This window comes from Terrapene carolina, unplaced genomic scaffold, assembly GCF_002925995.2.
Source record: "Terrapene carolina triunguis isolate 2854851 unplaced genomic scaffold, T_m_triunguis-2.0 Scaffold58, whole genome shotgun sequence".
Classification (NCBI taxonomy): domain Eukaryota; kingdom Metazoa; phylum Chordata; order Testudines; family Emydidae; genus Terrapene; species Terrapene triunguis.
The window spans coordinates 60,269,894-60,286,401 of NW_020664409.1; the positions used below are offsets into that span (position 1 = coordinate 60,269,894).

At 47.1% G+C, this 16,508-nt stretch overlaps 1 protein-coding gene across 1 annotated transcript in view; it reads right to left on the reverse strand.

Moving 5' to 3' along the window:
• The window catches only part of JPH1 (junctophilin 1), a 115,061-nt gene that overhangs the window by 33,087 nt on the left and 65,466 nt on the right, over positions 1–16,508 (reverse strand). The gene's annotated exons all lie outside the window — the stretch shown is intronic.

A 16,508-nucleotide genomic window follows, 5' to 3' on the forward strand; every position in this document is an offset into this window, starting at 1 on the left:
TCGGCTTTTTGGCAATTCCCCCCGGACGGGGGTTTGATTACCAAAAAGCCGGACATGTCCGGGGAAAAAACGGACGTATGGTAACCCTACCTTGGGGACCCTCCCATTTTGCGGGTTCCTAGAGCCCGGGCTCCAGTCTACGCTGCAGTTAAACAGTCTCTTAGCCCAAGTCAGCTGGCATGGGCCAGCCACAGGTTTATAATTGGAATGCAGACATACCCTCTATGACTATCCTAGCAAATGTCTAAAGGAGAGCAGGAGGAATGTTTGTGTGAACAGCACATTTTGAACTCATGTGAGTATCTGCACTGTAAATTAGGGCCTAATCCTGCAATGATAGGCCCCTACACATCTATGGAGCCCCATTTGGAAATACTGTGCCTGGATTTGGATCTGATATGAAAGATAGGGTGACCAGATAGAAAGTGTGAAAAATTGGGACAGCAGATGGGGGGGTAATAGGCGCCTAGATAAAAAAAAACCCCGAATATCAGGACTGTCCCTATAAAATCCGGACATCTGGTCATCCTAATGAAAGATGGCATTGTGTGTAGTACATTTCTCTACAACACCACGCTGGGACATTAGTTCATTGTCTCAGAGGAAAGAATGGAACTTATTGAATCACCAACACTGCTTCCTGAAGGCACTTTGTTTTCCTAAGTATCCCTTTACTAACCAGGACTGACTGTACTTAGTTTATATTTGACAAGATCATATTCCAATGAGATATGGCTGCTGGGGCAGGACAGGCTTAATTTTTCCTGGCCGAATAACTTACATATGCTGTAATCTTCATGAGTGCCACTGATTTTTAAAGGCTCACTTAGCCCCTGAGCTACTCCCCCATAGGCAGACATCTTGATATGGGACAATTGACAAGATAAATAAAGTTTTAGGCTTTGCAAATATAACAGCAATCCTTTTAAAAATATTTAATTTCATTTGGGCTTCTTGGGGGCACAATGCAGTTATTAGAACCTCTGGTCATTTATTCCTTTTTACAATTGCTCTGAAGAGTAACCCTTGATCATATTTTGTAAAATCTGAATAAATACATAAAAAAGTTTTAACCAATATTAACTAAAGCAGCATAATGGTATTCTGTTCTAAAAATGGTTTTGTATCAAACAGAAAAGCTAATGCATGCTCTCCATGATGTGCTGATTCTGCAGGACTGACAGTAGTGAAAAGAAGTAAATATGTATTTGTCACTAAAATAAGCAGATATGACTGAATATATGGAGATATGTGGCATAAACAGCTGTTTTTACAGTCAGTTGTCACAGTAGAATTACACACTGATTTTTGTAACATTTCTTTGAATATCTTCCAGCTTGTCCACATCTTTCTAGTATCGAGGTGCCCCCAAATAACCTTAGTATTTCAGGTGCAGTGTCACCAGTCACGTGGAGAAGGGACTAATACCTTCCTTCTCCATGACGTGCTGCCTTTGCATATACAGCCTAAAATAGCATTAGCTATTTTGCTGCCATATCACATTTCAAATGCATGGGTCTGATTCTGCTCCCAGGAGAGTTTGGCAAATGACTTCAATGGGCGTACGATCACGTCTCATATCTAATATGCTGACTCCTGTCACTGCTATGTTTCTTTGATATTATTACTGGTGGTCAAGTTTCTTCCTTTCATTTTAAACATTTAGGTTGATGATTTCAGCCTTATGTGTTAGCTTGGCTTTGTCTCAGATAGTCCAATTGTGAATCCCTTACTTGCACTGGTGAGCAGTTACTCATATGAGAGTGGTAATATTGATTTCTGTCCCCCAGTAATTATTTCCAGTCCATATTTGTAACTTCAACCAACTACTTTGTTTTTCTCTGTCATCACTTGCACTTGCATTACCTCATTTTACTATCACTGGCTGATTTAAATATATTGTGTGCCTCTTCTACATTTAATTAATGGAGATACTAACAAGGATCTACCACTGCTTCCTATGTCATCTCATTAGATGCCTCCTCCCTGAGCTCTCTGAGGACAAAAAAAAAAAAAAAAGTACTGGTAAAATGACACACAGTTTTCAGTCCATGTGCCAATGCTCATATCTATACCAATTTGATTGTTTTTTAAAAAAAGAGAATTACAAAATTAATAGGCAAGGGAATGCAGTAACTGTAATATCTTGTTTTAGCAAAGCATGGTTTTACAGTAGACTCTTGCCAAGTCATATTTGAAAATTTCAATAGAGTTGGTCTGGTATGTCTTGTTCTTGAAAAAGCCAAGCTGTTTATTGCTCATGGTTCTGTTAACCTAGAGAAGTTCTCCCCTCCCCACCCCCTTAACATGTGTTGCATAACTCCATCAAAGATCTAGATTGTTGTGAGGGGATTCACACACTGAATCCCCATGTTCTTTAAGCCTCTGGAGTGTGAACAAAATCCAGGCACTGCCCTAGTTTGGGGCAGGCACACTCGAAGTGCAAATTCTTTGTCTAGCACCCTCCCCTCCGAGCTGAGACCCCATGCTCTTGACTTAATCTCATGAGAAACACACGCAACTTAATACAAAAATAATAACCCTTACACACATTTCCCTGCCTTAGTTTCCTCAGCACTCTAGAATATTCTCTGGGGTGTCCAGGATCCTTCTGCTGAAGCTCATGTCTTGACTTCTGAACCACGGAGCCTTTCTCCCTAGGTCAGCTTGCATTTTCTGAGTTTGGTTGGTTCTGCAGTGAAATCTAGTCCTCCTGCTTTGAAAGCATGCCTATCTCTTCACATCTCCTGCCCAAACTTCTCATGTCTCTCTCCAAAGCCTTCCCCTTAAGAGTCCTTTTAAAAAAACTCTTGCTTTGTCCCTTTGTTCTGTTGGAGGATTTTCCACTTGTTCCACTTCCTCCTCCCTGCAGACAAGTTGGAGGAAGTAGCTTTTTCCAGCCTCATCAGCCAACCTGTCATTCAGGTGTTTCATAGTAACAACTTCATAATATGGACCAGAATTCATAATTTGTACAGACAGATTCCCCAAACTGTCACAAACTCTACCAGAGACTTTTATGTGGAAACCCCCCCCCATTCCATCGTGATGTTGAGCTAATGGATTTGCATAGCTGTACTGGCTCCACTGCCTGTTGGGCCACAGATCACCACAAAGGAGGGAGAAGAATTTGCCTCACTGCATCTGAATGCATGTACAAAATGTATAATTATAAGCCAAGTAACAAGTTTTCCTTCCTGCACATATTTGGACTTGGAGAGGGGTTGTTTAGTTAACATGCCCTGAACGAAACCTGGACTTTTGGATTGCTACTGGGGATTAATATTTACTACTCCAAAACAGAGATTATTGAGTAAATTAAAAAGAGTTGTTCTATACAAAATAAGAGCAGCTGTTGAGCCCTCAGAATCTCTACAAGGCCATGTAGACTCCATAGCAGTCTGACCAATTTAGAGGAAATATCAACATGAACAAGAAGTGCCGAAGAAAATAAAAATATCCACCATGATGAGATTTAGAGCTGTATGCAGGGAGTTGAGATCTGTAAATACACAAACCAACCCTTGGGCATCTCAGGTCCATCCATCTACCTAACACAGCCAACAGAAATTACTGCAACATTAGTAATACTCCAGGTATATAGACTGACCAGCCTTAGGCCAAAACTACAACCAACTGTGTGTGTAAGAAATTTTAAACAAGAACAAAATATGCAATGTGGAGGTGGGAGAGAAACGATATCTTTCACTACTGTGGGGTGCTCTTGTCTCTCAGCCCATCTCTCACTGCATCATTGTCCTTCTAGTGCTGCAAGGGGTGCAATCATCCTGTTTATGAGGACAGGATTTCTGAGTTGATGTCTGGGTGGAATTGCTCACGAGGAAAGCCTGATAAATTCTGACTTCTAACCTGGGGAAGCATTCAAGTTGAGTAGCATCAAAACAATCCCCTCCACCCCCATTGAGGTTTACTGTACCCAGAAGATAAGGGATACTCCCCTCATGGACTATAGGAAGATTGGAGAGAGGATGTTTAACAAAATTGTAATAGCAAAGGCTCCCCCACCCCCAGGCATCAAAACAGCTTCCTTAAAGACAGATGGCAACCCACTCCCCAAAAGGGAAAATGCTGATGTCATAGAAATGTCTGTCCGTTCCAGCTGAGGAATAAGGAGTGACGGACACAGCTAATCAAGCAAGGAGCCCCGGGAGGGGCGATCCGTTTATTTCAATTGCAATTGGGTTCGAGCTCATAAGTCAGCAAGAACAAAGAAAACACTTACACCAAAGCATTATATGCAGTTGCTTATGATAATCTATTGCTCTATGATTGGCCAAAATCTGCCATCATTACCATACATAATTAGCAAGCTACATGTATCTGCCCCTCTTATGACCCTTTATTGTTCATCTATTTGCCCCCTCCTCCTCGCTTATTTTGCAAACTAAGCGGTTAGGTATCTACAGGACACAGGCACAGAAAGGTCCATTGTCTCCAGGTTTGGAGTTTGGCTACATTTCCTCTTGAAGGAACTTCCTGACTACCTATAGCTGACCCTGCATTTTGTCCTTCTTCTTTCTCTCATGTGTACGTGACAAATTTACCCCCTGGCAGTTAAGTAGAATAATTTTATATCACTGATAATCTGAAGCAACAACAGATCCAGACACTGATCTAACTCATAGGTTGTAGCTCAGAGCACTCATTATGCCTTTAGAACTTCAGTGAGCAATATTAGCTTGAAATTCAAAACAAAGAAGATGCAGTGTTGTTCACTCAAGATTCTGCTGTGTCACCATGGAGGTACACAACATAGTTCAGATATGAGTGGTTTTATCTGCAAATACTCACTGTTTTGGACTTATTATGCAAGGTGCTGATCTCAGTTACATCAGTTTTCCGTAAGTGTAACTTCAGTAACAACTCCTTGACTTCAATAATAACTTCTGATTCTCGGGGGGGGATAGCTCAGTGGTTTGAGCATTGGCTTGCTAAACTCAGGGTTGAGAGTTCAATCCTTGAGGGGGCCATTTAGGGAACTGGGGTAAAAATCTGTCTGGGGATTAGTCCTGCTTTGAGCAGGGGGTTGGACTAGATGACCTCCTGAGGTCCCTTCCAACCCTGATATTCTATGATTCTATGCAAGATCAGAATCAGGCTCACAATCACAGTCATCTCTGACTATGGTATAACAGAATTCATGCCCCATTTGCATTAAAAGATGCATTGCTTCTCCCCAAGTCATGTGATTATGTGAGAATCTCAGTTTTCGTTTTCCAAAAAGTGAATTTCTAACCCTCACAGAACTACCGCCCCCTAGACCAGGGGTGGGCAAACTATGGCCCGGGGGCCACATCCGGCCCACCAGACGTTTTAATCCAGCCCTCGAGCTCCCACAGGGAGTGGGGTCAGGAGCTTGCCCCACTCCACGCAGCTCCCAGAAGCAGTGGCATGTCCCCCCTCCAGCTCCCACATGTAGGGTCAGCCAAGGGGCTCCACACGCTGCCCCTGCAGCTCCCATTGGCCGGGAACTGCAGCCAATGGGAGCTGCAGGGGCGGCACCTGCGGACAGGGCAGCGCGCAGAGCCGCCTGGCTGCGCCTCCACGTAGTAGCTGGAAGGGGGACATGCAGTTGCTTCTCGGAGCTGCTTGAGGTAAGTGCCGCCCGAAGCCTGCACCCCTGACCCCGTTCTGCACCCCAATCCCCTGCCCCAGCCCTGATCCCCCTCCCGCCCTCCAAACCCCTCGGTCTCAGCCCGGAGCACCCTCCTGCATCCACAAACCCTCATCCCCACCCTGGAGTCCTCATCCCCCACCCTCGCACCTCAACCCTCAATTTTATGAGTATTCATGGCCCGCCATACAATTTCCATACCCAGATGTGGCCCTGGGGCCAAAAAGTTTGCCCACCCCTGCCCTAGACCCCTAGCAATACCCCTTTGCTGTCTGCAGTGCTAGAAATCAGATTATGCATGCTCCTAGCATGAGTAGGCTAAGAGGCAGGGCTTCTTGTTCACCACACTACTTATCTTTGCAGTCACACTTGTGGTACTGTATTCCCAATATGCAAATACTAAGGTAACTAATTACAGAAAAGGTAAATGTCAGGACTTCAATGGTATTTCAATATTCATGATTCAGACTGACATCTCACTTTTACAATATGTTAGTTTGTTTTACTGCTTTACTCCCTTTTCAGTCTCCCTCTAAACTACAGTATAACAGTTAGAACGTTTTGACACCTGCTGGAGTCTGTGTAAAATGAGTGTTATATTTAAATATGAAAATAGGTACATCTAATTGTTCAACTGGAATGTAAGAGGCATCATGCTAGGGGGCAAGCTGAAATTGTTTCATTTCATAATTGTAAATTGCACCCCACATTGTACCAGTATATACTGAGTAGGAGGCAAGAGTTTGAGGACTCAGAATTTAAGAGCCTGATCCAAAGACTCTCATAGATTTCACTGGGCTTAGGCCTCAGGAGAATCAGATCGGATCTGGTTAAAAGAGAAAAGACACAATAATCAGTTGTTTAAGGAGAAACGTCTGCATTTCAAATGGGAGACTTTAGCCTTCACTCTGTTTCTCTTTCTTAAAGAAGACTGTTGATATCCCATGTGCAGTCATGTCTGCCTTGCTGACAGACTGCTTGCTTATCACACATACAGTTCTAGCCAAGAAGAGGGTAAAATTACATTTTCCCACAATATCTTTTTTTCCCCCAAGACAATTCAATGCAATGAAAGGCTGTGTCTTAACTAGAGTCATGGAGATTGAGAATATCTCATGCTTCATTATCTTTCAGTAATACCTAATGGGACTCTATGGAGATGCTGTAAACCTAATACTGTAGGCTTGGGCAACTGAGAAATTGCTATAACGGAGACAACAATGGTGAGTTTGTTTTCTTTTAAACATGCATAAACCCATGAACCCATATTTTGAATAATGGCTCTTGGAGAGGGATATATAAATATTATTATGGACGTGCCTTATTATTGTTAATGATGTATGGTAATAAGAAATGGTGCTCTATCAGTCATAGCTATGCTATATTGGAAATATTTAAACATAACACTGCAGCGTACTGTGAGGTTCAGAACTGGATGATATCAGACAGAAGTGATCTATTTGAGCAAAACATTCAGAACTTTCAGCCTGAAACTGGATATGTTAAAATTAATGCACCTTTGAGGAGATTCACAGCTACACAATTCAACACAATGCAAATCCTATGTTGTATTGCGGATGATGTGGGATACTTAAAATTTGGTCAAAATCTTTGAATATTTCAGTCCCTTAAAACAAAGCTTTTTAAGAAAAGGAGCAGAAATTAAAATATACATCTCACATGTCTGGAAATGTTTATAATGGATTAGGAAACTTAAAATCAAGATTCATAAAACCTGCTCTTTCCATCTCTAACTACACAGGTTGTAAATGTTCCCACACAAGAGACTGACTCAGCAAAAACTTTCTAAAAACTATTACGTGATCTACCTGCCTATGAATTTTCCTCTTCTGTTCTCTTGCTGGCCATAATCCTGCCTGCAGAGTTGAGGATGAATGACATAGCTTTGTATCACGAATGTCACAAGGACCAGGGGAGGAATCCTTCCACCCAGATCGTAGATGGGCAGTAAACTGCTCTACTGCTGCACTTCATCCTAATGACTGAAGTAGCCGACATATTCTGGCAAACACACCTTTGTGGGAGGTTTGACAGAAGGATATGTATAGCTGCAGATCCCCTGAAGAACTGAGTGCTAAGATGTACAAGGGGCATGCACCCCCTGCAGACTCAATACTGTCCTTTCTTCTCTTGTACAGTAAGGTGAAACAGAGTTCTTTTGCAGAGGGTCTCTACATCTGCGGAGGAGGGGGTCAAGATTTGACCCACATAATTGGAACAAAACAGTTGTAAAATAGAAATTCTTCTTGATGAGAAATGGATCCTCTTATACCCCCTTTACACCAAAATCAAGCCATGTTAAATAACATTACTTTTGATCTCCAGGTATGCAATGAAAAGGAGGGGGGAGGGATAGCTCAGTGGTTTGAGCATTGGCCTGCTAAACCCAGGGTTGTGAGTTCAATCCTTGAGGGGGCTACTTAGGGATCTGGGGCAAAAATCAGTACTTGGTCCTGCTAGTGAAGGCAGGGGGCTGGACTCGATGACCTTTCAAGGTCCCTTCCAGTTCTAGGAGATGGGATATCTCCATTTATTTATTTATTTACCTCAGGCAGATAGAAGCCTTGTCCAGGAGGCCAGGATTCACATTGACACACTTTAGCATTTACTGTCTGGCTATTAGGGCCCCTTCTGTCTCCCAATCTTGGGAGCTTCTAGCACCTCTCTTTCTGTAGGCTTCCATACTCCCTATTATCCTCCTCTAACCTATTTAATTTTCACAAGGTCCCTGTTTCCAAGTTCTTACCTTACTCACTCATGGAGAGGTATTAACTGGGCCTATTCAAAAATATTACTATTATGATTATTGGATGTGGCCAAACAACTTGAGTAAATCAAAGCCTATTAAAAATTTAAAGCACACACATATATATATATATATATATATATATATATATATATTTTTTTTAAAGCAATGCAGTCCTTTCAAGAAATTTGGTTCTGTGACTTTATTCTGAACCCTTGATGTGTGAATGTATTCAAAATTTAGATTAATTTTTCTCTGTCCATACGCCTTTCTACACTTGTTTGCTTTACATATACCAATATATAATCCAAAATGAACAATTATAAAAGAAACTTAGAAAATCAAATTTAAATAATTATTATTTGACCTTTTATTGCTTTTGAAGTCTGTAAGCTAATAGTTACATAACAGTTACATTAATGTCACTTTGCACTCTAAAGAGACAAAACTGCCTACCTAAATTGTTCATGGGGGCGGGGAGGCATAGCTCAGTGGTTTGAGCATTGGCCTGCTAAAACCCAGGGTTATGAGTTCAATCCTTGAGAGGACCACTTAGGGATCTGGGGCATAATCAGTACTTGGTCCTGCTAGTGAAGCCAGGGGGCTGGACTAAATGACCTTTCAAGGGCCCTTCCAGTTCTAGGAGATAGGATATCTCCATTAATTAAGGTTGGTCAAAAATTCTATAAATTGTTCATGTGAAAGACTGTACTGTGTTTAAGCCAGTGATTCTCCTAGATCAGTGGTCACCAACCCGTTGATTGCGATCAACTGGTCAATCCTGGGGACTCTCCCAGTCGATTGCGCTCTCCGGTGGTGTAGCGGGGCTGCCGCTAAGGCCGGCTCCCGGCCTGCCGCAGCCCCACACCACTTCCAGAAACGGCCAGCACGCCCCTGTGGCCATGGGATGAGGAGGGGTCTCCGCGTGCTGCTCCTGCCTGCAAGCACCGCCCTTGCAGCTCCCATTGGCCGGGAATGGGGAACTGTGGACACTAGGAGCTTTGGGGGAGGTGCCTGCAGAGAAGGGCAGCGTGCAGAGCCATGTGCTCCCCGCCCCCTCTCAGGGGCCACAGAGGCATGTTGGCCCCTTACAGGAGTGGCGTAGGGCCAGGGTAGGCAGGGAGCCTGCCTTAGCCTCGCTGTACGTCCTCCTGCACCCCAACCCCTGCCCCAGCCCAGTGAAAGTGAGCAAGGGTGGGGAAGAGTAAGCGACGGGGAGACGGGGGATGGAGTGACCGGGGCGAGGCTTTGAGGAAGGGGCAGGGTAGATCCTGGGTTGCCCTTAAATTCAAAAAAGTGAACTTAGGCGTAAAAAGGTTGGACACCACTGTCCTAGATACATGCCTTTACTGCAACATTTGAAATCATTGGGAGCACTTCCAGGATGTGACCTTATCCCGATCTTAGGAAAATGCACACACAAGTAGGGTAGAAATAGTGATAGCGCATCCTGTATTTATATTATATATAAACGTAAACTAGAATGTTTTGTCAAAACAAAGAAACTGCTCTTTATAATCATGAGGATGTATTGTAGTTTGAGATGTAATAATGAATTTCTTTGTTTTGGCTCAATTTTTTTTTTTTTTTGCAGGCTAAGTTCCAAGATTATGAGAATAAAACATGTTGAGACCAAAAAAAATAAACTCATTTTAAAATAAAATTTTAGAAGATCATGAAATGTGTGGTTTCCCATGTATTGTCTCCGCATGTATATCCCGGAAATTGTTCTGAGCTTATGCTCTGGAAATGAATGTAGTTGCAGGTACTGGAAGGCACATGCAACTATGGAGCCAGGATGCTAAGCTGCCTTATTTCCAGTGGTTGGTGACTTTTGATAAGGAAAGAGGGAATAGGTTGATGGTAAGAAAAGGTCACAGGGTGAGGGCGCTGGGAGATTGTGGGAAGGCACTGGAGGACTAGTGGCCTTCAACTGCAGGGTTACAACACACTACAGATAGCTTGAGTGGGAAGCTCACTTGAGGTCTGCCTTACTCCCTGAACCATGTTAGCTAACTCGTGATTTCAACCATATCCCATAAATGAGGGAGGAGGGTTTTTTGTCTTGATAGCGGGACAAGTTAATAGGAAAATTGAGCTATAACCTGGAGTGAAGACAAGCCCTAGAACAGAGGTCCCCAAACTGTGGGGCATGGAGAACATTCGGGGGGGGGGGCGAATGTGGCTGAGGCCTGGCCCCATGCCCACCATGGCCCCAGCCTCGACCTCTTTACCCCTGTCTGTGTCCCAGCCTCCCGGAGCTGCGGCCCGGCTCCCAGCCCTGCCGGGGGGGGGGAGGAGGCAGGAGGGGGTGGGAGAGGAGTGGACAGGGGTAAGGTGGGGCACAAGGTAAAAAGTTTGGGGACCTCTGCCCTAGAAAGGTAATCAAAGAGCTGTTCCCATTCGTCTTGACTAAGGGGGGATATGACAGAGGTCTATAAAATCATTAATAGTAAGGAGAAAGTGAATAGGGAAGTGTTATTTACCACTTCACATAACACAAGAACTAGGGGTCACCCAATGAAATTAACAGGCAGCAGGTTTAAAACAAACAAAAGGAAGTACTTCTTCACACAAACACACAGTCAACCTACGGAACCTGTGTCAGGGGGACGTTCTGAAGGCCAAAAGTATGACTGGATTCACAAAGGATAAGTTCATGGAGGATAGGTACATCAATGACTTTTAGCCAAGATGGTCAAGGACACGACCCTATGCTCCATGTGTCCCTAAACCTCCAACTGCCAAAAACTGGGATTGGAAGACAGGGAGTGGATCACATGAAATTGCTCTGTTCTGTACATTCCCTCTGAATCATCGGCCGCTGTCAGAGACAGGATACTGGGCTAGATGGACCACTGATCTGTCCGAGTACGGCTGTTCTAATGTTCTTATTGGACATTATAAGAGACCAGATAATATTCTGAAAATACATATTAACACTAGATAAAAAACGGTTACCCACCTTTTCGTAACTGTTGTTCTTCAAGATGTGCTGCTCATGTTCATTCCATTCTAGGTGTGCACGCCCACGTGCCCGGTCGTTGGAGGTTTTTGCCTTAGTGGTATCCGTAGGATCGGCTGTGGTGCCCCCTTGAGTGCCGCGCTCATGCTAGGGATATAAATAACGTATAAAAACAATAACCATGTACCCGATTAAAATTCTATCGGTTACAAGGTTAAACGTTTAACTGGGGAACTAGGAGTGTGGGGCAGAGGGGGTGCTGCAGCACCTCCACGTTTTATGCAGGACTCCGCTGCTGGCCCCGCACCTGGGGACCCTGGCACACCCGGGGTCCTGGCTGCCGACCTGCACCCAGAGTCCCGGCTGCCGGGACCCCGGCGCACCGGGATGCCGGGCACAGGCGGCAGCAGAACCCCGGGCGCACAGGGCTGGCAGTGGAGTTTAATTGTTAACAGAAACCGGTTAAACTTTTACATCCCTAGCTCATATGTCAGTATATCAGGCGCAGCTGCCCCTACGCCCTCCCAGTTCCTTCCAGCCGGTAACTCCGATAGAGGGCAGGAGGGCGGGTAATGGAATGGACATGAGCAACACATCTCAAAGAACAGTTACGAAAAGGTAGGTAAGCAGTTTTTCTTCTTTGAGTGCTTGCTCATGTCGATTCCATTCTAGGTGACTCACAAGCAGTGTCCATGGAGGTGGGCTCGGAGTTCATGGTCATGCAGCTTGAAGCACTGCTCTGTCAAAGCCAGCATCGTCTCGAGTTTGCTGGGTAAGTGCATAACAAGATGCGAACGTGTGGACAGACGACCAGGTAGTGGTGCTACAGATCTCTTGGACTGGTACCTGGGCCAGGAAGGGCGCTGACAACACTTGCGCCCTAGTCGAGTGTGCCGTCACGATTGCTGGCAGAGCAACTTTTGCCAGCTCAAAGCAGTAGCCGATGCAGGCAGTGATCCAGTATGAAATCCTTTGAGCAGACATTAGGCGACTTTTTATTCTGTCTGCCACTGCAATGAACAACTGCATTGACTTTCGGAACGCCTTCGTTCTATCTATGTAGAAGGCCAACACCCTTCCAACGTTCAGGGAGTGCAGCCTGAGTTTCTCATCTGACATATGAGGCTTTGGAAAGCAGATGAGTAAGTATATGTCCTTTCCTGTGTCGTATGAAACTGGGAAACTATCTTAGGCAGAAACGCCCGTGCGGTCGCAGCTGGACCTTATCCTTGTAGAAGACCATATAGGGCGGTTCTGAACCACCCTGATCTCGGACACCCTGTGGGCCGATGTTATTGCAACCAGGAACGAAACCTTCCAGGAGAGAGCAGGAAGCCAAAGGCTCGAAGGGAGGCCCCATGAGCCTCAACAGCATGAGATTCAGGTCTCAGGGAAGGACGGGATCCTGGACGTGCAGGTAGAGATGCTCCAGGCCTTTCAAAAACCAGCCCGTCATGTCGTGAGTGAAGATTGATCTGACTTGGAATGGAGGGTGGAAAGCCGAGATAGTGTCCAGGTGGACCTTGAACAAAGATAGGGACAAACCTTGGAGTTTGAGGTGCAGCAGATAATCCAGGATCTCCTGCAACGAAGCCTGCGAGGCCGTTTCGAGGCCTAGCCCGTGAATGTTTTCCACTTGGCCAGGCAAGTCGCTCTGGTGAAGGGGTTTTCCGCTACCCACAAGACCTGCTGAACCTGGGCTGAGCATTCCCGTTCGTCCGCATTCAACCATGCAGTAGCCATGCTGTCAAGTGCAGTGCTGCCAAATTTGGGCGCAGCCACGTGGCCCAACAACTGCAGCAGATGTGAGCGGTGGTGAGCGGGTGGTTCTTCACATGGGAGATCAGGTTTGACATGTCCTGAAAACGCGCTACCAGAAGGAAGGCCCTGGCTCGCATGCAGTTGAGAACTAAACCAATGAACTCTATTCACTGGATTGGCCTTAAGGTGGATTTTTTTCTCATTTATTAACAGGCCCAGGTTGCGGCAAGTGGAATGCACCAGACTGAGCTCCTCTGCACTTGTTCCCGAGACCTGCCCTTGATAAGCCAGTCGTCGAGATATGGGAAGACCTGGACCCCTTGACGTCTCAGTTAAGCAGCCACTGGCACCATACATTTTGTGAACACCCTTGGGGCCGATGAGAGGCCAAAGGGCAGTGCCGTGAACTGAAAACGGCATCCGCTTACTATGAAACAGAGGAAATGTCTGTGACCTTGGAATATGGAAATATGGAAATAGCATCCTTCAAGTCGAGGGGAGCATACCAGTCTTCTGGATCCAGGGAGGGGATGATGGAGGCCAGGGAGACCATGAGAAACTTCAACTTCCTGAGAGACTTGTTGAGGTGATGCAGGTGCAGAATTGGTTTGAGGCCCCCTTTTGCTTTTGGGATTAGGAAGTAGTGGGAATAGAACCCCTTTCCTTTCATGTCCTGAGGGCCCTCCTCCACCCCCCCCCCAAGTACAGGAAGTTTTCGACCTCTTGAACGAGGAATTCCTTGTGAGAAGGGCCCCTGAAGAGGGATGGGGAAGGGGGGGTAGGACGGAGGGGCGGCCGAGAATTGCAGGGTATAGCCCCGAGATACTATGTCCAGCACTCAGCGGTCTGAGGTGACCCACAACCAGACCGAATGGTAGAGACAAAGATGGTCAAGGAAAGAACAAGGTGGATCCGGGGAGCTGACTGGGTCGTCGCTCTCGAGCACACCTTCAAAATGAGCACTTCTGACCCCCAGTATGCTTTGCCGGGCTGGGCTATGTGGGTGAGTGGGAGGAGGAACGGAGGCAACAACCAGAGTTTGTGTCTCTATCCCTTCTCCTTGCAGACCCCTGATGAGACTGCCACGGCCTTGGTGGCGGGGGAGGCCGGAACTTCTTCCTTGCAGACTGTGGCATATGCATACCTAGCGAACGAAGGGTGGCCCGAGTTTCCTTTAACCCATGCAGCCTCGCATCCATTTGCTCCACAAAGAGACAGTCCCGAATGGGAGGTCCTGGATTGAGGTCTGCATTTCTTGGGACAGGCCAGCGGTCTGAAGCCAGGAGCTGCGCCTCATGGCCACCGCTGATGTGACCATCTAGCCACCGAGTCTGCCGTGTCCCAGGCCATTTGGAGAGAGCACCACACTATCACGGTACCCTCCTCCACCAGGGTGCCGAATTTTTGGGCCTACCCTTGAGGGAGGGACTCCTTGAACAGAGGGAGTTCCATAAGTTAAAACTGTACCTGCCCAAGAGGCCTTGTGGTTGCAGGCTGGCTATTGAATACATTTTCCTCCCGAAAAGGTCCAGTCTTTTGGCCTCTTTATTTTTGGGAGTTGAACTGGTGTGCCCCTACTTGTCCTTCTTGTTGTCCGCAGAGACGACCAGCGAGCCCAGAGGTGGGTGGGTATATAGGTACTTGAATGCTTGGGTCAGGATGAAGTACTTCTTTTTGGCCGTTTTGGAGGTGGGAGGGATGGACGATGGGGTTTGCCAGAGGGCCTTGGCAATTTTCAGGACTCTGTCATGCACCGGTAGTGCCACACGGGCAGGGGTAGAGGCTGAGAGCACACCGAACAAGGTGTCTGCTTGCTCAGCCATCTCCTCCACCTCTTGCCCAAGTTCTCAGCCACCCGTTGAAGCAGGGCCTGGTGTTCCTTAAAATTGTCCAGTGGGCTGGCCCTTGAGGGTCCCGTGACCGCCTTGTCCGGAGACGAAGACGATGATTGTACAGCCAGGGGAGGCCCCAGGACATTATCTCCCATGGGGAAGGGGTTTTGGGGTGGGCACTGTCTCCTCTATCCCGACCTCTGAGCTCATTTCATGCACCGAGCCCAGTGCCATCAACTGTTGCTCCAAGGGGGTGGCAGATAAGCAGTGCAAAGGGGGCACTGGCATCACCGGCATGCCCCATGCACTCCAATAGGGCCACTGGCCGGGCTGCCAAGGTGGAGTCTTGTTGAGGGGTTGAACTGCCCTTCCATGCTGGAGGAATCCTCTTCTGGTGGCATGGCAGGGCCGTCGCAGCCTGTGCTTGCCTGCTGACTGTTGCCGCCGGAGACTGGTGCTTCGAATGGGAGGACCAGTGCCGATGTCATGGGGACCAGTGCCGGGGGGACTGGTATCACGACGGGGAGTGCTCCCACGGGGCAGGCAACAGAGATCTGCACTGGGAGGACGACCAGCGGGAGGGCAAACGGTGCCTGTAGTACAGTGACCGGCGCCTCCCCCTAGGTGATCCGTGTTGAGATGGTGGGGACCGTGAACGCGGTGCCAGTGACCGAGGGCAAGCCCCAAAGGATCTGGGCTGTGACGCCAGAGATCTGCGGCATGGAGATGGAGAGCGCTGCCTTGGCTCAGGGGATCAGCGGCCCTCCATTGTCCTCCGGGGGGTCCTGGTAGCTGGTTTGCCCTTGTAGGGAGCTTTTGCCGTGTCCTGTGGCACACGCGGTGCCAACAGCGCGGGCAGAGGCCTCTGTTCTGTTGGCACGGGGGGGGGGAAGCTTAGGAAGGTGTAGATGTCACCACAAGTTTGGGTCCCCTCCTACTCCTCGGAGTCGGTGGTGGATCCTTTAAGGAGCTAAGGGCCCTGACTGGGGATGCACGTCCACATGGCTCTGGAGTGGCTGGGTTGCCTGAACTGGGTCTTTTGCCCAATGCCCCATGGCCTTTCTTGCCCGGTGCCGGGGAGCCGTGTTTCTTAGTTTTCTTTTTGGGTAACGGCGATGGGGAGCGGTGCTGGGGATGCGCTGCACACCGAGGCTGAGGTTCCAGGGGTCGAGTCCGGCCGGGATGGCTCGGAAACCAGTCAGAGGGCAGTCTCTATGAGGAGAGCCAACAAACAAATAGCATGTTCTTTCTGAGTCCTGGGTCGAAAGTTTTTACAAATACAACACTTGCCCTTCGCTTGTGATTCCCTCAAGCATTTGAGGCAGCTGCCATGGGGAGCGCTCACAGGCATAGGCCTGTTACAGTCCGCGCAGGGCTTAAACCCTGGAGACCGGGGCATGCCCTTCCTGGGGTGAAGTCCCCAATGGGACTCTGACTTCTAACTACACTTAACAACTACTTACCGCTAATATGAACAACTATTTACATGGCCCTAAGGCTCGCAGTCAGAAGAGATGAAACCGCTAGCTATGCAAGCAAAGGTGTTCT